This window comes from Ailuropoda melanoleuca, chromosome 6 (assembly GCF_002007445.2).
Source record: "Ailuropoda melanoleuca isolate Jingjing chromosome 6, ASM200744v2, whole genome shotgun sequence".
NCBI classification, from domain to species: Eukaryota; Metazoa; Chordata; class Mammalia; order Carnivora; family Ursidae; genus Ailuropoda; species Ailuropoda melanoleuca.
The window spans coordinates 75,654,701-75,675,057 of record NC_048223.1 but is presented as its reverse complement, the minus strand read 5'-3'; the positions used below and the strand labels follow the sequence as shown (position 1 = coordinate 75,675,057).

General features: G+C 56.0%; 1 protein-coding gene and 1 long non-coding RNA gene across 15 annotated transcripts in view; one reads left to right on the top strand and one right to left on the bottom strand.

Moving 5' to 3' along the window:
• The window catches only part of CHST3 (carbohydrate sulfotransferase 3), a 33,872-nt gene extending 14,784 nt beyond the window's left edge, over positions 1–19,088 (bottom strand). For 2 of the 5 annotated variants that reach the window (XR_004626159.1, XM_034662651.1), the window contains exon 1: positions 18,070–18,201. The gene's annotated coding sequence lies outside the window, so the exon portion shown is untranslated. Of the gene's footprint in view, positions 1–16,267; positions 16,395–17,020; positions 17,828–17,851; positions 17,984–18,069; positions 18,202–18,990 lie in introns of those variants that run through there. The other 3 variants (XM_034662652.1, XM_034662656.1, XM_034662654.1) reach the window with 3 other exon arrangements.
• On the top strand, positions 1,537–12,079 carry LOC105240854. Of its 10 annotated transcripts, none has more exons than XR_004626166.1 (7): positions 1,537–1,606; positions 8,193–8,244; positions 8,483–8,540; positions 9,604–9,669; positions 10,006–10,060; positions 10,244–10,342; positions 10,478–12,079. It is a non-coding gene; the product is annotated as an uncharacterized LOC105240854 (long non-coding RNA). The 10 variants fall into 10 exon arrangements; XR_004626162.1 differs by having other exon boundaries at positions 9,464–9,669; XR_004626169.1 differs by lacking the exon at positions 9,604–9,669.
• Positions 19,089–20,357: the final 1,269 nt, after the last annotated feature.

The window sequence follows — 20,357 nt, the reverse complement described above, 5'->3', positions numbered from 1 at the left end:
ATGAAACGCTGTTCGAGACATGAGTGATACAAACAAGGGACAAGCGTGTGTGAGGTCTACTAACATCTGTGTAACACGGGGGTGGACACACACACATGCTGGTACACAGACTACCTCTAGGGGAAAACAAGAAATAGGCCAGAGTGGTTGAGGGGAACTGGGAAATAGGGGTGGGGATGGGGACCCATTTTTCACATACACCTCCTTGTATTGTTTTAATTTCTTACCATGTTTATTTATTACTCTTTCCAAAGAAAAGAAAATGGTTATAGGGGCACCTGGGTGGCTCCATCGGTTAAGCATCCGACTCTTGGTTTTGGCTCAGGTCGCGAACTCAGGGTCGTGGGATCAAGCCCCACATTGGGCTCCATGCTGAGTGTGGAGCATGCTTAAGATTCTCCCTCTGCCCCTCTCCCCACTCAGGCTCTCCCTCTCTCTCTCAAATAAATAAATCTTTTTTTTTTTTAAAGGAAGTGGTTAGAAAGTAAGCTAGAATAAAAGAGTATATGGAATTGTGCTCGAATCCATTGCCCTGTATACAGTTAGTGCTTAATGTTTACTTGAATAACCAAGTCCGCCTAAGGAGCTTTGTGATAAACTTAACCCAGCACAAGCAAGAGCGAGCTTGACAAAGATGGTGACTGTACCAGGTTTCCAGGGTCTTGAACCAAAGAATGTGCTTAAGCATGGACAGCAAACAATCCTCAACCCGTGAGCCAACGCCAGTAGATTGGTATTGACTGCCTAGAGCTCTTTGAGAAGACTGAGGTCACGCTTGTTTGCCTCGAGAAAGAATGTGGTGTTTGATTAGTGATGTCTGCCATGCGTGTAGGATGGGAAAGGGTGGACACATGCTTCACTCTTACTTTAGGAGGAGCGGCCTAAGAAGGCCAGGAATCTCTGGGCCATGGAATTCTTTTCTTCCCTCATTCCTCATATGCCCTATTATTTCCATTTTGGTCACGCTCATTACTACACAATTCTGTGCTCATGTGTGGGCTTGGGAGCTTTCGTTAGTTTGACTGATTCACAACCGTTCAACCAGAAACGTGTCCAAGTATGTATACATGCATGTGAGTGCATCAGATGTGAACATATTCAGGACAAGCCTGTGGCTGCTGCGGGGTACCTGGCAGTCCCTTTCAGTATGGTCACACAGCTGTCCCATCTTGCTCTGCACCTTTGTGAAGATTAACTCCTACAGCATTTCTGGGATCGCCGGAGAGGAAAAAGCTCTCAGTGCATAAGCCCACGGTCCCCTTTCTGCTCTGTCCTACTTACTGACCTTCCTCAGGAGACTTCAAACCTCTCTGTGCTGGGCGTGCTACACACAGCTTGGATGACTGTTAGGGGTACTGAGTGAAAAAAGCTGGTCTCCAAAGGTTACAGATGGCATGACCCCATTTATATAAAATTCTAGCAATGACAGAATTGTAAACAGAAGAGCACAGATCAGCCCTGTCAGGAGCTAAGGAAGGCGTGGGGGCGGGAGGGAAGTGGTTAGAGCTATAAAAGGGCTCCACGAGCCATCTCTGCAGTGCTCTATCTTGGCTGTGTCCGTCAGTGTTAGTGCCCTGGCTGCGATCTTCGAAGAGAGTTTTGTAAGGTATTACCACAAGGGGAACTGGGTAACGGGTGCACAGGCTCTTTCTGTATTATTTCCTAAAATCGCACGTGTATCTGTAATTATCTCAACACTGAAAAAATGTAAATATTGGGGATGACGGATTGCACTTGCCGTGACGAGCACCGGGTGTTGTATGGAATTACGGAATCACGCTACTGTATGCTTGAAGCGATATCACATGTATGGGAACTCACTGGAATTAAAAGAAAAACTTAAAAAAATGTAAAAAGTTTAACTGAAAAGAGGAGGAAAGGAAACTGGCTCTTACCACAGAGGCGGGATTGAAAGAGGACTTTGGAAACACAGCTAGAGGTGGGTAGTAAGACTGAGCAGAAATGGCCTTCCTGGGGCAGGAGACTGAACGAGTTGAATCCAAACTGGACGCCTGAGTTTGGCTTTTTGTAAGACCATGAACTGGCCACACCCCTGGGGTCTGTTCATGTGCAAGGACAAGCCTGGGGGGCTTTTTTTGTGGGGGAGGCTGAGTGGGGAAGTAGAACCTGAAGAGGAAGCCCCATCCTCACGGGGGGCGGGGGAGAAAGGGGGCGGGCCTTTGAGGGACCCACATAGTCTGTGATACCACCCCCCCGGCCCCGCCATCAGCTACAAGGCCTGGCGTGGGCTCCAAGTAGGAGAGATGCTGGGAACGGGCAGAGGGTCCATGGGAGGCCACACAAGACTCAGTGTGAACAGTGCTGCCCCAGGGCCCGGAGACCCCAGGGAGAGCTCAGCAGGTCGGCCAGGCGTGGCCCTGACAATGATGTAACAGGGCACTCACAGGTCGTGAGAACCTGGGACCTACCGCTCCTGGGACTTACCAAGGGGCGGAACAAGCTTCAGGGCAAGCTTCGGGCTGCTTTCAGGCCATTCTGCAGCTCGCAGGCAAGGAGGAGGAGGGTGTGAACTAAGCGGGAACTTGTGAGAAGTTAAAAGTCTGGGGAAAGTACCTGGTGAGCCCTCCACATGATAAAAGCTCAGGCAAGACAAGTCAGCTCACGTGCAAAGTACTTGCTCCGGCCACGCAGGGGCCAAGGCCCTGGCGGCAGAGGGAGGGAGAGACAGTCTCTGCCCAGGGGAGCTCAACAGTGATGAGCTAACATTGACTGTGAACAAGGTGCTTCCAAGGGCTTCATGCATTAAATGTGTCTGGTCCTCAGCACAACCCCATGAGGAAGGTGGGCAGTACCCTGCTAGCTACTAACCACCACCCCCGCCAAGGCAAGGCCAGGCCGAACAACCCGCCCCCAGGCACAAGGTAGAGCCGAGGCAGTCCGGCTCCTATGTGGTATCCCCGAGCAGGCAGGTGTAACGAAGCCTGGGAGCCGCACGTCAGCGGGCAGCTCCAGGGGAACTCGTCTGCCAGGACCTGTCACCTACTTGCTGTGTGACTTCGGACAACAACACTCTAGACTTCTGCTTGTCTCACACACCTCAGAGAGACACACGTGACCTCAAATACAAGGTTCTTGGCGTCCTGGAAGAAATATCCTTTGAAGGCACAAGGTCCTCGCTGGCCTCCCAGGAAATGGGAGCTTGCCGGCTGTCCCAGATAAGCAGCTGTTGCTGGCTGTGGGTGACAGTGAGTAGAACGCTGCTCCTGCCCAAGCTTGTAGCTGGCTTGTGGCCGCAGGCCAGATCCCAGAGGCAGAGTGGCCTTGAGGGATAGCGTGATGACAGGCAGCCGAGGAGACGGGGGACAGTGTCCCCGGGCTCCGCTCTTCCAGAATCGAGTTCAAATGTGGCATTCCACCTGGGGACAACCCAGCCCATCCTAGCTTTCCTCCACCTGCCCACTCCCCCACCCCCACCTTCCCCCCTGGCCAATGGGCCCCACTATTAACAAAGGGCACAGGAAAGAAGGCGGCGGGGCGGGGCTTCGGACCCATGTCTGTCTGGCTGCAAAGAGGGGCAGTGCGGGGAGGCGGAAGAGCATACTGAGTGAGGGTTCTTCCTGCTCCAGCTCGGCCACTCACTAGCTGTGTGACCCCAGCTGACTGCCTCACGTCTCTGTGCCTCATCTAACAGAGTTAGTAACAGCCCTGTATTCATCCCGTTGTAACACACCACCATCGACTCAGCGGCTTAGAACGACACATCTTTATTACCTTAAGAGTTCTGAGAGTCAGAAATCCAAGATCAGTTTGGACTAAAATCAAGGCATCCACAGGCTCGAGTTCCTTCTAGAGGCCCTAGGGGGAGAATCTGCTGCCTTGACTTTTCCAGCTTAGCTTCTAGAGGCTGCCCGCTTTCCGTGGCTCGTGGCCCCCTCATCATCGTCCAAGCTAGCAGTGCCTGCTTGAGTCTTCTTCTTCAGGCATCACTCTGACTTCTTCTTCGGTCGTCACATCTCCCTCTTCGCAGGACCTCTCTGCTGACATTGGTCCCACTGGATTATCTGGGGTAATCTCCCTGTCTCAAAATCCTTAACTCAGTTCCACTGCAAAGTCCCTTGACCTTAGAAAGTAACATGCACAGGTGTGGGGGTTCGTGTGTAGACATCTTCAGGGAGCCATTATTCAGCCTCCCACAAGCACCTCCCTCATGAAATGGGGGCGAACCAACAGGAGGCCCAGGATGCTTAACCCCAGCTGGGAATGAGAATCCCTTTGAGCGCTTTTACAAAATAGCAGGGCCTGCGGTTCACTCCCGGAGATCTGGGGTGGAGGGACCTGCAGGCTGGAATTCGTGTAAGCTCCTTAGTGACTCTGCTGGCAGCCAGGGATGGGGGTGACTCGAACAGGCAATGAATTCATATTACTGGTCATTCTTCCTGCCCACAGCTCCTTAGCACTGAGCCTCCGTGCCCAGCAACTGCTCAATACATGTTTGTTGAATTACACGGAACTGAATCACCCCTGGGGCCTCGAACTGCCCCTGGGATGGGATAGGAGGGGTAAGTGGGTTTCTCTCTGTTGCCTCAGGGCCTGAAGAATGAGGTTCTGTGGGCAGAGGCCAAGGACACGATCAACTTCACACCCCGAAATGGCTGCCTGCAGGAGGGGGGGGGTTGGAGTCCTTCCTCCTCCCCTAAGTCCAGTCAAGGGGGCCGCCCTGGGCAGAATCCAGTCATCAACGGGCCATTGTTAGTGGAACAGAGGGGCTCTGTGCCCATTTAACACTTCCCTCCCTCATGAGGCTGCTCCCAGCTGAGGGTTGGCTTCTAGAGGACTGCAAGGCTGGGGAGGGGGCCCCAAGGATATGAAGGGGGAGGATTGGGGGGGCTGAGAGTTCTCTGGTTGGAGGAGCAGACACAGCTTAAAACATAGGCGAGCCCGGGTGCTGTCGCACGCGCTCAGCTGCCATGCCAGGAAGAGGTTCCAGGGAAAGCTGGGAGTCCAGCGATAGCCAATGAAACCCAGCAGACCCCAACCAGAGTGAGGGGAAACAGCTTTCCCCATGGGGTGGTCATGCTTGACTTACCTTCTTCCCTTTAAAAAACCAGAATAGGTGAAATCTACATGGTAAATGGCACCTTTCATTGCCTATAGAGGAACAGTGTTTTCAAAAGGGCTGGGAGGGTTTCATGTTCTGTGGGTTTGGGATTTAAGAGGCAGGTAATTCAACCAGGGCTGGGCATAAATGTCCCTTTGCTTTGCAGACCTCTTCTGCATTCGGCACTTGATATTAATAGCGTGAGCTGGATTTCAGGAGACTGGTGTTTAAGATCCCGAAGGTAGTGCCTGACCAGCACCCTCAAAAATGTCAGAGACCCAAATTCTTGTGTTAGCCGTCAGCGATTCTCATCTGTGGAATAAGGCAAATCCTCTGGAAGTCTCTGCCGGGAAGTACAATGCTTTAAAAAACAATCTAGGAAGGTCAGATCTCAGAGTGGGGTCCGGGGCCAGCAGGAGCAGCAGCGCCTGGGAGCTTGGTGGAAATGCACATTCTCGGGCCCCTCCGCAGACCTCTTCAACCAGAATCTCAGGGGGTGGGCACAGCACGCTGTTCCAACAAGCTCTCCAGGTGAGTCTGATGTAAGGTTTGAAAATCACTCTTCTAGGGGGATATTTTTCAAACTCCAGCTTGCAATGCTTGGTAGGTCGACCAGCGTTTTTAAAAAAGTGAACTGGAATGGTGTAGAACTGAAAATACCAGAGTGTATCCTGGGTGATAAAGATACACACGGGCTTTGTAAGACTAGTTTCACTTCCGTATCTGTGTCTGAAGTTGTGGTCCAAAGAGTGAAAACCACGGTCACGGAGCCGGTATGTACTGACTTCAACCAGCTCCCCTTCTATAACGGGTCTGCATCAGGAGGTTTTAAAGAGCAGAACATCTGGGTCCTCCCCCAACACCCTCCCCACCCCCACCACCACGATGCCCTCATGGACACGGGGACAGATGAGTGGGGTTGCTTCGGGGCACACGGCCTCCTTAGAACACTGGCCTAAAGTTAAACTAAACTGTGCATTTCCCCATGTTTAGAAAACTTCCTGCCTCTCTCCTGCCCCCTCTTCTATGTCTATATGCCTAGAGAAGGACATGCACGGAGTAACTAACAGGTTACATCTGGGTGGTGGGACTGAGGGGCAAGTTTTGCTTTCTTCTCTGTATTTGTCCGTTTTACTTGAATTTTGCAGAGTAAGCATGATGAAAACTATAAAGTCATTACTTTAAAAAAGGGCCCATTGGGGGTCCATTTCTGAGTGGAAATAGAGAAAAGAAAAGGCATTCCCACGGGAGGGCAGGCAGCCATTAGCCCAGGGGCCAAGCTGCCTAAGAGGCCATTGTGCCTACCCAAAGTCTACCCTAAGGCTGAGCCCAAACCCCACGTGTCCCCAGAGCCCTCCCTGATCCAGCCCCTGCAGCCATAACCAGTCCCCCAAAGGAACAGCCCTGCCCCCCCCCGCCCCCCACACCTGTCACCTGTTCCTCTTTAGGAAGCCCTTTTGCTCCTCCTGGTCCTCAGGCCAGCCCTGCACCCAGCCTGGATTCTTACCACCCTTGCCTTCATTCTCCAGATGAAAGAGTAAGGTTCAGAGAAGCTAAGCAACCTGCCCAAGGTCACCCAGCTGGAGATGCAAGGCCAAGACGTGAAGGGCAAGGTCTGCGGACACCAAATCTCCAGCACATTGCTCTCCTGGCACTATTTATTTCTCTGCCTTGCTCCACTCTTATGAATTAGAGTTAACATTTGCTATATAGCACCACATAAATATGTCAGAAAAGGAGGGAAGAAGGGAAGGATGCAGAGAGGAAGGGAGGGGAGGGGGACAAGGAGAGGAAGGGGGAAGGGCAGGGGAGGCCTAGGTCATACTCGGTCTCACCAGGAATGGCAGTGGAGAAGGGTGGACCTGTCTGTGTGAGCCCCCACACCTAGGGGACTCTGAATATGCAGTCAGTCTGGCCGAGAGGCAGTATGCCCGGTCAGATCACCAGCGTGGGGCCCTGACCCCACCGGCCACAGCTGCAGGGCCCAGCCCAGCCAGACAAGAGGGGAAAATGGAGAAGAGGCAGCCGGGAATGCAGGAGACTGCTCACTTGGAAGCTAAGAGGCCACGCTGGGGCTGCGGGGGCAGAGGAATGTGGGGGCCTTTGGGTCTCACGGGTGGAGTCCAAGGTGACTCCTGGGGGGACTGGGATGTGGCAGCCAGTACAGCCTGGGAGCGAGCACTTGCCGGCTTAGCAATGACCCTGGGCAGGGGTCATACTAAGTGTCCAGGACAGCTACTCTCAAGCTTGTGCCTCAGTCTGAAAGCGATTTCACCTTGTATCTGTTTGTCCATTTCCAATTGGGTACCGTGGGCATGTATTGCTTAATTTATAAAATTTAATCAAATTAAAAAAAAATTAAAAGCAGCTAGCAGTTTTCTACCTATGGAAGTAGAGATAAAGTTCTTTTGAGGTGAGACTCTCATTTTGGAAGTCATTTTAACAGGCCTTTGAATTTAAGCTGAGGCAAAGCCAGAAAGGAAAATCTGGAGGCAATGAGAAGCAAAACTGCCCTACAGTCAAACTTAAGTCTATTTTCCCTGCAAGAAAAGTGACAACTGTCCAGAAATTATTCCTGTAGTGGTTGGGGGGAGTAACTGGTTTGGGTCCCCTCCCTTCTGGGTGTGGGGGTCCTGGGGGCTAAGAGGGGGCAGTGTCGGGAACTTCGTGGAACCCTGGGAGATCCCCATATATCTGTGGAGAGGGCCCCTGGAGTTGGGCTAACCTGGGACTTGGGCATTAAAAAGGGGATGAGGGAACCCTGAGAATCTGGCACCTGTCTGTTCAGTCCGTGCCAGGTCATCGCCTAAGCCAGGTTATCTCGTGGAGGCCCTTTGTTTCCAGGTCAGGCCCACTAAGGTGGGGCTGGCTCCCTGGGGGGAAGGGCCCAGCCCCAGAAGCCTGCCGAGGGCCCCTACCGTTTCAAAGTGCTCCTGGGAAAATGGTAACTCATAGCCCAAGGGAAATCAGAGCTTTTTCTCTTACTCGGGAGGGTCATTCTCACAGCAACATGGGGACCCAGTGACTGTAGAATGAATCAGAAATGCTAGCCTGAGGACAGAGCTGGCCTGTACCCTCGGTGTGGGGGTGGAGGACACGACACACTAGCTCCTCCCTCCTCCTGTCCTTGCAGAGAGAAGACTTCACAGTCTCCGTTTCTCCCTCTTCCGGTCAAAGGAGTTCAGGTGAGCCAGAAACCCTCTCCAAGCCTCAGTGTCCTCACCTGGCAGATGGGGCTAACCATGCCTCCCTTGTGAGGTTGTGGAGGGTGAGGGCGCCCTTCAGCACAGGGCTGGGCCCTGGCCCCTCCCCCTGTCTGGGGCGGCTGGGGTGGAGCTGGGAGCAGCCTGGCATTCTGCGCCTGCAGACGGGGCTGAGGAAGCTGGCACTCGGCCCCTCTCTTGACTCACACTCCTTTTCCAGGTCTGGCCCACCAAAAACGTCACAGGCGCCCCCTGCACCCCGTGCTCCTTCCAGAGAGGTGAGTTTCACCCCAAATGGCCACGTCAGCAGGGTCTGTATGGCCAAGAAGCTCGGTGCTCCCTGCCCCCTCCCTGGAGATCCACAATCTCCAAGAAACTCTGGGGAGTGATTCCCACTGAAAGATGAGAACTGTGCTGGCACTCCCTGTCTGCCCCACACCGCTTGGCAGGCATAGGTTCATACGCCCTGCCTCCTATGACTCCGGTGGCTTCATTTTGCAGCTGGATCATGGAGTGGCTAAGAGCACAGGCACAGCTATAGTTGGACAGCTGAGGGTTTGAAATCTGGCTGTGTGACCTTGGACAAGTCACCTAACCTCTCTGGGCCTCAATGTTGGCATCTGTAAAATGGGGCTACCTCATGCAATCAGACTGATGCAAATAAACCACCCAGCCTGAGGATGCTTGAGCGCCCAGGAAGGCAGGAAGGCAGGCCTTTAGGACCTGGCATAGTGCTGGGCACACAACTCAACCAGGCTTTACTTTTTAAAAGTGATTCCAACACTGGGATGCCCAGAATTCCAATCAGAGGCCTGGAAAGGATGTACTTTTGGAAGTTCTTCATGCCCATCACCCCTTCCAGAAGCTTCTGCCACAGCTAAGCTTATGAGTAAGGGGTGGGGTGGGGATTCCAGGCAGGGAAAGGAACCGTGGGAAGGTAGGAAACAGCAGCTGGGGAGGAGAGCCAGGACAGGAAGCCAGGAAGCTGACCTGGCCCTGCTATCTGGGGTGGGAGGGTCCCCAGCAGGACCTCGGGCACATGGTCACCAGAGGACCACAGAGGGCAGACTGGCAGGTAGGCAGCAGACACCGGGACTCAGTGATGTCATGCTTTCCCAGAATGACTCAGTGGTGCCCCTGGGCTGTGAATAGTGAGCTGTGTGCTGCAGCCTCAAGGCCTCCTTGTCTCTGTGCCCTCCAGGCTTGCAGGGTATCTCTCCTTCCTTGTCCCCTCCTGCCCTCCCTGCCCCAGGGGCCCATGATTACAGCATCCAGGCTGCCGCTCCAGGCAGTGACCCACATGCTACCTCTGTCATGTCTCTCCAATCTCCACACGGGCAGACCGAACTGCCAGAGACACTTGGATTTCATTACTGCCCCCGACTCCTCCTGGCTGAGTGATCTGGGGTGAGTTAACCTGCCTGTCTGAACCTCAGTTTCCTCATCTGGAAAACGGACACTTGCCTAACAACCTTGCTGGGTCATGTGGGGCTTAGTGAGACGGTCTGTAACTACCTGGCACAGAGCAGGCGCTTAGGAAATGGAAAGTATGGCATTCAAAGGCCTCGATGATCTGACCTCAACTGACTTTTCTAGCTACATTTATTTAAAGAATAAGAATAATAGCTCATTCTTCTTGATGCTTACTGTATGGGAGGCCCTGCTCTAAACACTTGTATAGGGACACTTTTATTCTCCTATCACCCCCTTGTGGTGGGTACTGTTAGCATCTCCATTTTACAGATGAGAAAACTGAGGCACAGGGAGATGAAGCACCTTGGCCACGGTCGCACAGCAGGTGAGCAGCAGGGCCCCCTTCCCCTGCAAGCTGCCTGGCTCTAGAGCCTGCAGCTGCAACCACAGCGCCATCCCGCCTCATCGTTCGTCTTCATCCATCCTACAAATCAGAGTTCGGTCCAACTGGACTCCTCGCCCTTCTCTGCGTTCCATCCGAGCTTTCCCACCCTGTGCCTTTGCCCAGGCTCCTTCCTGGCAGCTGTGTGCCCACCTCATCCGTGAAGCCCTCCCCAAGTCCTCCCTCACGTCCACCTGTGCGGGCTCATCACAGTTGGACTCGAAGGTGGTTATCTGTGCCCAAGTCTCCTCTCCCTTTCTAGCACCTTCCGCTAGCCCCAGGCCACCCTGCGCAGCGTCAGGCATGAACGAGCATGCAGTACTAATGCCCGGGCTGAAACACCTAATGTGTGCTTCCTAGGTGGTGTGGAGGAGAACTAGCCCTCAGGGGCCCCACTACTCTGCAAGAACGGCTGGAGGGCTGCAGCTGGAACCAGCCCCAGAAGGCAGCCTGCCAGCTGGGCTTCCTGCTGTCTGCTCAGGGGAAAGGACTCAGCCACAGGCCACAGGAGGCCTGCATTGCCTGGGGGGCAGGTCTGAACCCTAGAGGGACCGGAGGAACTGGACGGGCTGGACAGACATCCATAAGGGGACAGGACTGAGTGCCACTTGCTGATGGCGTTGAGCAGTGGGGCCCAGAGTGCAACCACCCACCAGCCCGCCTAATTCCAAGGGGCCTCTCAGAGGGTTTCAGGCCCATTGTCAGGACCCCAGCCCAGTGCACCCCAGCAAACAGGATAATGTCTCCAACAGGTCACATGCCCAGGGTCCCACTCCTGTTTCTGCCCAGTCCCACACAAGGCCTCTGGTCCACATCAGCTGCCTCCTCCCACTCACCATGACTCCCCACAGCTCTGCCCAGACTCCGAGCACTCCCTAACGGGAGCATCCCATCCTGGGAGGACGGACACTGTCCTGTCCGGCATGGCGAAGCTTCGTGTCACCTCCATCACTCTCGGTTCCACGGTCAGATGGGGACTCCCTGGGTGTGTGGAAGGACTGGGGACACCAAGGGGAGCTAGGCAGATGCTGTCCTACCTCACAGAGCTCACTACACAAGGAGACCACAGACCACGAAAGCAGCAATGGCCACAGCGTGGTAAAGTGTGACGAGGGGGACGTGCTGGCAGCCACAGGGAGGGCTGCTGACCTAGGCTTCCAGAGCCGATACCCAAGCAGAGGCCAGAGGCTGAATGTGTGCTGGCCACAAGAAGAGCAGGAAGGAGAGGCTGGAGAGGCCACGGAGAGCAGGATGCCTGTGTCTGAGGAACGGGGACAGTTTGGAACGGGGAACAGTGAGGACAAGGTGAGGGCTGGGGAAGGGGAGGCCAGGCCCTAAGATCCACCTGGAAGATCACAGGGCCGCATCCCGGGCAGCTCGGCACCTAGCCCAGGGTGGGGCTTCTGTCTTGCTGGAACACCCCGATCGGCCAGCATCTCCTCGCGAGTTTAAATCCCTCCTCCTGCCACCTACGCCACTTCCTGAGCCCAGGTCATTGCCAAGGGGAAGCAGCGCTCGGCAGAGAGCCGGCCCTGCAGAAGAGGCCGTGGTACCGTCAGAAACGCCCCGTGTGGGTCAGCCTGGGGCAGGCCGGGGGCTCGAACCTCCACCCGCAGTGCCCCCGAAGCCAGCCTCCCCAGAGCCGCCAGGACGAAGCAACCGTCCTCTTGGCTGTGGCCACGGCGGCAAGCACGCACGCGCCAGGGCCCGGGGGCGCCGCCACTCCGCACGCACGAGCTGGGGCCGGACAACCTCTCCTGGCCCGCGGCCTCTGCGCGCCCGTCTGCGAAATGGCCATCGCAGGCTGCCTCCCTCACGGGCTTCCTGTGCACCTGACCGTGGGCACCCGCGCCGCACGCAGCCGCAGGAGGAACCGCGCGAGCGCAGAGCTCCTCTCAGAGTGAAAACACGACGGGGCCTGACCTTCCCGGTCAGGGGAGTTTCGGTTCTTCACCCCGCCCCTGTCCTTGACCCCGCAGCCAGGGGCCCCAGGTCGTGTCCGGAGCAGAGCCTCGGCCCGGCCACGTGCCCTCGGCGCGGGGCGAGCTTTGCTGAAAATTGGTGCGGCCTCAGCCAGGGGGGCGGCCCCCTTTGTTTTCAAAATATTTCCTCCGATGCGCTGCTTTGGCTCAGACCCCTTAGCGCTTCCCAGAATCCTGCAGATGGTGCGGCAGCAGGAGGGGAAGGCAGAGGAGGAAAGTGGGGAAGAGCGCACGCGAGGCGCGGGCTCGCGCCAGGCCCCGCGTGTGTGGACAGGCGCGCACACAGAACGGTAAGCAGGTCCGCCTGGAGACGGGGGCCTGCAAACGGCGAAGCTGGGGAGCCCTCCTCTGAACCAGAACTTCCCTCAGAAGCCCCGTGTGTGCCACAGACAAGGCGGGGACAGGCCTGGAGCCTCCTCCCATCAGGCCTCTGAGGGGTTCCCCCACTGAGCTCTGGGGTTCCGTGGCACCTAGTTTGAAAACCCCTGCTGCTAAAGGCATTCCCGCCCTTCCTCAGGGGAGTTAATACCAACACTGTTTTAAGAGAATGAGCTTTCTGAGAAAAGATGAAATTATTTTCCTAATAAATTCTAATTTGAGGCCAGTACAGCAAATGGCACACATTCTGAGAATCAGGGCTCAGAAAGTACAAAGCGGTTGATTTCACTCGCTGACAAGTTTGTGGGTGCCTCTCTCCGAGAAGTCTTGTGAACTTGGGTCTGAATATCTGGGGCAGAGGGTGTGTGGCGAATAATACTTGTAACACTGCCTAGTTCTATGTACAGGCACATTTCTAAACTCCTCACAGATATGAATTCACTGACAGCCCTATTACCTGTGACCTATTACCGATTAAGAAACTAAGGTCCAGAGAGGTTAAGTAACTTGCCCAAGGTCACACAGCTACTAAGCAAGGCTGTGAGCATTGCGGCTTTAGGATATGTGCTCTTAACCATTACATAATTTGCCTTTTGGAATGAGTGTGTCCCTGTGTTTGTGTATCTGTATGTGTGCACGCACGCACTCGTGCCTACAAATGTTTTGGTATATAATGTCCCCAGCTGTTTACTGAACTATCTGTGTGGGGGGGACATATCTGAATGTGTGTGTGTGGTGTGTGTGTATTTCAGCCCGTGATTATGTGATGGTCGGTGAGGATGTGAGTATGCAGCGTCTCTCCCCAGGGCTGCAAGTTATGGAGCTCACCCCCAAGTTCTCTTTCAGCAGCCTGGTGGCAGCATGACAGAAAAATTCCCTGGCCAGAGGCAGGACCCAGAGCCTCCCAGCAGTGCCTGCTCCCCAGATCCCAGAGATTTCAGTTTGCTGACCCAGCTCAGTACAGTCACATACCATGGAAAGGCCCCTCAGCCACTCTCTGGGTCTCAGCCAGGAACTGCCCCCACCCAGAGCCCTGGTTCTCCCTTCTCACTAGGCGCTACTGGGTTTTAGAGGGGGTCAACTGAACGCATTGACGTTATTAAGCTATCATGAATTTGCTTCCCAGCCTATGGACATAGCAACTTACGACAGCGTTCCAGCTCCTTGAAACCTCTGGTGTGAACTTACACCACCAGCACCCTGAGCTGACGTGGCCTAATCTGATATGACTCTGGTCAAAAGCAAAGAACCCTGACATTCCAGGTCATCCCGAAAGCCCTTCAAAGTAAATGCAGAGGTTTTGAGGGTTTTTGCACATGTGAGCCCCACCTTGGTGGGGGTCATGAAAGGGGAAAATTAGCTTTGGTCCATCCACCCTAAACTGACATTTAAGATGCAAAACTTCATCAGGACCCCCACCATTCTCCACCATCAAAGTTCAACTCACCAACCGGGAGACCACCCTCCGCCTCGACGAGTGGGGCCAAGGCCGGAAGACTTGCTCAGATGGAGCAGGGCTGAGCGGGCACCCTAGGCAGACCTTCCTCCCTCAGGTTCCTCCTGGTCCCAGCAGCCTGCGTGCCAACCTCCCTCAGCACAAGGACAGTCCAGCAGTCCGGTCCCGTGCGTTCCCTGACTTTTGAGGCTCCCAAAGTCAAGGAGGAGGGGCTGGACAGGGAGAGGGGAGGGAGGGGGGAGCTGGTGAAAGCAGCCAGTGAGCCAGGTGTAACCATGGGAGGCCAACACAGAGCTTCCCAGGCTGGCCTCCGGGATGGCTGTTTACTTGTGGTATTCAGGAGAAGCTCAACTGGGAACTGGCTTATTTATTTTCCACACTTTCCTCCAAATCCTTTTCAGAGAGTCCTCTAGAACCCCAGTGATAAATTTCTCAGGGCCCAGAGAAACCCACAGTCCTTCAGCACACAGCCATCTTTGTGGAACAGGGGGAGAGAGGGAGAGGGGGAAATGTGAAGGGGAGAAGCAAGAGGAGGAGGAATGGGGGGGTGCAGTTACTGGTGGCTGGGGGCTCCCATGGCCAGCCTGCCCCCTCTCTCCATGGTGGTGGATAAGGGTGGGGGGAGCAACCAGCCAGATTTGGGGCGATGGAGCCGAAGACTGAGCATGTCCACCTCCAAGCACAGAACAAACTGTCCAGCTGGTCAGGGACCACCCCACCCCCAGCCATGGAAGCCACATGGTCAGGGCAGGACAAGCAGCATTCTATCGTCTATTTAGTCATCAGAGAAGAGATGACATTTATTTCTTCTGTTTAAGGAATGAAACGGAGAGCTGTTTTCCTTTCCTCCTCCTCCATGACAGGCAGAGGCCTCTGTGAGCGTTTCCTCATGGCTAAGATTCCCTTGGCTCCCCTGCTTTATGACTTCCCCGCAGAGGCACTCGCCCGCGGCCCCTCCCTGGGCTTCACCCATCACCTGACAACAGTCCCAAGTACTTCCAGGTCTCAGACACGGGGATGGAGCCAGGGTGCAAAGATAAGCAGCCCCTGTCCCTCGGGTGGGGCAGCTTCTCCCCACACCCAGTCTCCCACTTCTATCCGGACATCATGCCCACCCCACAGTGGAGGCGGAATAGGGTTCCAATACCCACAGCTCAGCTCTTAGAATCACCCACGTGGGCTTCCTGGGGAAGGTGGGCAGGGGCCAGCGGGGCAGTGCTCATTCTCTGGTCCTCATTTAAGGTTACCAGTTTTTCCTGTATGTGGACGCCCTGGGCAGAGATGTGGGTGGGTAGAGCCGTGAGAGGCACCCCCCTCAGCCCTTACGGGGCATGGAGGACCAACCAGACTGAGACCACAGCCGCCCCAAAGTGCCTGCAGTTCCCTAGCTTCGTGACCTTGGGCATCCACCACACCTCTCTGAGCCTCATGTCCTCATCTGTCAAGTGGGGACGATAACCACTGTCCCTCTGTGGGGCATGTGTGGGAAAGCATTCGCTAGGGACCAGGTGAGCCATGCGTTCTCATCCCTCACTCCAGCTCTGCCCCACCCATCTCTCTTGGGGACCAGAAACCACCCCAGGGCACATGGCAGGTGTGGGAAAGACAGCCACCACGCGCTTTACATTCACCAGGCGGGAGGTGGCAGGTGAGGGCTGATTTCCCCGACAGACTTTCACTCTTGTGAGGGCCAAAGAAAGAAAGGAATATAGCAATCCATCTGAGAATGTCTACCTGGCCGTTTCTCCCAAACCCAAACTTATGACTTGTATGGTCACAAGTGGCAGCTTTGTCCCCACTTCTCAGATATGCAGCGAATCGTCTCTCACTGGAATTACTGCAATATCTCCCTCAATCACTTCCAAATCTCTATCATTTCCCGACTCCAGTCCTACAGGGAAGATTCTAGCAGCCTGGAGCCACCCAGACTTTGGTTTCCCATGGCCCACAGTGTAACCCAGTCCAGGCAGAGTGGGTGGAAAAGAGACTGCAGTCAGAGGCCCCAGGACCATGTTAGTTAAGTGTTAGTAAGTAGCCAGTGTTGCTTCTTTGTTGCCATGGAGAACCAGTAGGGACCCTAGAGACAGCCTAGCATGGTGGAGACAGCATGAGTTCCAGAGTCAGACTGTCCAGGTTCAAATCCCAGCTTTGTTCCTCATCAGCTGTGTGACTTTGAAAAAGTTACTTAACTTTTCTGAGCCTCAGTTTCCTAATCTGCAAAAGAGCAATAAAATTCTAACTTCAAATGTAGGGCTTAATGAGATCATGTATGGAGAACTTGATTCACAGAGGCGGGAAGGTGATATGGGGAAGGGACTGGCTGCAGCATCCCACCTGAAACTGGAGATGGCCAAGTCCAGGTCACTCCCTCTCTCATCCGGGGTCACAGTTCTGGTGCTGGCTCCATAGCTTGCTAATTTCATCACTGAGACCATTTAGAAGCTTGAACTGCAGACTGAACCTAGTCACAAAGGGGCAGGGGAATGACACATTTCCTTGTGATTCCGTGGCCAGGTTATCCCATATCCTTGAACACTCTCAATCCCATGCCAACAGGGAATCACTCCCAAGACTGCTTCTAATCCCAGTTCCAGGAATATGAGATGTCTCAGCTCCTCTGGGAAACTCAAGCCAGCTGGCACAGAGGAAGCCACCTGATGCTCAGTACAGGGACTGTGACTACCCCTCCACCTGCTGCCAGTACGGAGCCAAGCCCCTGCTGGAGGACACAGCCCCTAGACCCTTCATGAGACCCATTTCCAGCCAGGCCAGCAGGAGCCAGGAAGAAACACCCAACACCATCCCCTGCTTAGCCAGATGTAGAAATGGAGACTTTCCTGCTGCCCTCCTAGGGGAGCATAGACCAATGATGAGATTCAAGCCGTCAGTGCCAGCCCACATGGCACCGTGAAACATGCCGCTTGGGCCACTTCTCCAAACAAATCAGACAGGGCTCCCTGGAACCATTCAGGGCCCCCTCCTCTGCAGGAAGACCAATTCCAACCCAGCTGAGGCCACCAGGCTTGTCTCATAGTGAGTCCTTAGCAAATATTAATTATTGGTGTCATTAATCATCAAACTACTTACTGAGTACCGACTATGTGCCAAGCACTGGGCTAGGTCCAGGACAATCCCTGAAACATCCTGGGGCCCCAGCACACCAGAGCATCTGAAAGCAAACACAGCTTCAGGTGCAGTGAAAACAAATAGGGTTCCCGCATCGCCCTGGTTTCTTCGTGACCTTGGAAGCCTTAAGCATCCCCCACCCCGCGTAAACACACACAGCCAGGGCTGCAGTCTCCTCAGCTGGTCCTCCTGGAAGCCCCTCTGAGGAAGCACATCCGCTGGGGGTGGGGGGCAGGGTGGGGGGCAGGGTCTGTGTGCTTTCTTCGCAGGCCCTGTCACTGCCACCACCCAGATGTCCCGCGCAGCGCAGCATCCGCCTGCAGCCTTTTCCACTCTGCTCACAGAGCCCAGCACGCCGGGTCCGAGTTCATGAATCACTCCCTCCTCTTTCCCGGCCTCGCCTCCGGAAGGGCTGCGCACACCCAGACACATCACCAAGACACCGAGTTTCCACACCAGACTCGCTGCTGATGAACCCCGAGATCCGACTGCAGTATCCGCTTTCCCCTCCCCACTTCTAGCCTCGGGGTGCCGGCCACGACTTTCAAAGCCAAGACAGCCCTTCCCCGGCCCCTCGCGCTTTAGGGGCTCCTCACTGGGGGGCTGCAGGGGCAGCAGACAAAGACCGTGGATTTATTTGAGGGCAGGAGGGCATGCTTGGTCTAAAGATCCGAACCCCGGCGCCCCCGGAATTGTAAATTTCGGCCTGCAGCGTGTGCGGGTCGGTGTGGCGTGTGCTCGCAGCGAGTGCGCGGTGTGTCTGTGGCTTGAATGAGGATGAGCTGCGAGTACCTGGCAGCCGTGAATCCGAGTGCCGGTTGGGTCTGGGGGTCGCGGGTGCCTCCGCGGAGTTTTCCCTGGGCCGAGAACTCCCTCTCCCACGCCCCGATTCGCCACCTCTTCCTCCAAAGTTTGGCGGGCCGCCCGGACGGGGAAGCTTGAGGGGCGCACTGCTGGGCGGCCTTGCCCGGGCCTCGGAGGCGGTTCCGGGACGCCGGCGCCCTACTTACCCCGGCCGCCGAGCCCCCTCCGGCGGGGGCGGATCCGACTGTCCGCGGCTGGCGTCCCGCGCCGGCAGCATCCGCTCTCAACTTTGCCCTCCTCTGCGCAGAACGCGGCAGAAGCGGCTCTGTCGCTCCGATCCCTCGCGGCCCGGGCTCTGCGCCCTCCCCGGAGGCGGCGGCGGCGGCGGGGAGGGAGGGAGGCGCGGCCCGGCCGGTTCGCACGCCGGGAGGGAAGCGGCGCCAGGCGGGCGCCGTCCTGCGCAGCGAGCGAGCGAGCAAGCGGTCCTGCCTGGCGCTCTCCCAGCTCGGGCCCGAGCCGGCGAGCGGCCCTCGGCGGCGGAGGATTCCTGAACCGCGTCCAAGGCGCCCGGAGAGCCCTCCTCCTCCTCCTCCTCTCCTTCCTCACCCCACCCAGCTCCCAGCCCAGCGCGCCCGGCAACTTGGGAACCGTTGGTGAAGTTGGCGCAGCTCGGGCTGCGCGCCGGCCGGGCCTCTGGGTGGAAGGAGGGGAGGAGAGGGAGGAGCTGAGGGGGGAGGGAGGGGTCCGCCCCCGCCCCCGGGGAGCCGCGCGCTCCAGGACCCCTCTGTGGGCCTTTGTTCCGGGAGCCGCACCTCCGCCCGCCCTCCCCGGGGACTCGCTGGGGGGCCGCTCGGATCCCCCACCCCTCCCAGAGAGGCTGGGAGGAGCTCCCGGCCCCGGGGTGGGTAGGTGGGGGGAGAGGCGGCGTGGAAATCCTCGCGGCTTCGCCCTGCCAGAGCCTCCCAAGCCATTACCGGCCTGCCAGCCTATCTTTCCTCCGAGAGATCCCTCTGGCTACGCTGGTTCTCGACCCCGAGCGGGGTGGGGGTCCAAATGTTGGTCCCCCGGGCTTTCAAAGACCACAGCACACCCTCTCTGGGCCGTCACAGGTCACCCACTCGCCTTACCGCCTTCTCATGCCTCCAGTCAAGAGTCCCTCAAGTGTGACACCCGGCAAGCCAGAAGGAAGTGGGGTCCACGGGGGCCAGCCAGGCCGGCTTTATCTTCCCACCCTTCTGGGCAGCTGGCGCCTCCCGCGGAGGGTGGGGTGGGTGCTGCTGGCCGACGAGTGGGGGCCGGTTGCCTCCCACACGTGGGGCAGTGCCCGGGCTAGACAGCGCCGGCTCATGGGTACAAGGCCAACTTCACCAGGAGTGCGGTCAAGTGCTGGGGTTTGGAAGACAAACAGAGACTCCCTGTTAACTGCCCGAGTCCTGTGGTGCCCTGGGTTCTGGCGTTTCTTCTGAGTCTTCTCAGCACTTAGCACCAGGAGCTAATTCAGGCCATTTAAGGCAGTGGTCCTGGCATTTAACGGGATAGTATAGGGTTCAGAACAAGAAGTCATTTCCCGTAAAGGAGAAATAGGAAAACTCAAAAAGACAAAAACTTCAACACCTACACTTTGCCTCCCTTGTCATTTTCAACATTTGTAGAAAAGGAACCCAAACAGAGCAGAGCATGACCCAGGCCTTCCCCCAGGGGTGAGTCCTCACAGGTGGGGGAAGTCAGAGGTCCCTGTTCATTATCTGGGTGGGGACCAGGCCAAGCTGCCCCTGGGGACTGTGGGCTGCAGGGGACCTGGGCAAAGTGCTCCCGACTGTGACGTGAGACCTTGGTGTGTGTCTTTCCGCAGAAAAACCCAACGGGGTGCTTCAGTTCTATTATTAACAGCTCTGTGGCCTGCTCTGGGGGGCTAGAAATTTGGTGAGAACTGAGACCTTAAGTCACTTCCTGGGTAAGCATCCTGAGGCCCTCCCCACATGTCTTGCAGCCTTGGCTGCCATGGCCGCATCCACAGGGCCCGGGGCCTCTGCTCTAGAATCAGCCTGGCTGCTCTCCAACCAGTTTCTGAAACAAGCGGGTTTCTCCGGACCCCAGCAGCTCTTCTCTGAAGGGAGGGCCTCGTCTCGTTGGAGCTCGCAGATCTGTCAAGGAGCTACTTTTAACTGCCTGCTGGCCTTATGAGGGAGGTCTTCCGGTCAGCCACACGGAATCTGGGGCTTTACTGCCAGAAATTTGTAAGCGCCTTAGGGGATACAAAGGCTGAAACCTAGGACTGTGTCACCCCCAGATTATAGAGCAGGGACAGTGCTACTGAGGTAGGGGTAGGGAGGAGGAGCACAAGAGGCCACTGCGAAATACCTTTGTTCACCCAATACTTATCGAGCGGGTACTGGATACGGGGGCCCACTGGGGTAGACAAGCCTTCGTCCCACCTCCTGTCCAGAGAAGACAGTCCTGTATCGCAACAAACACTAGTGATACCATGTGCTTT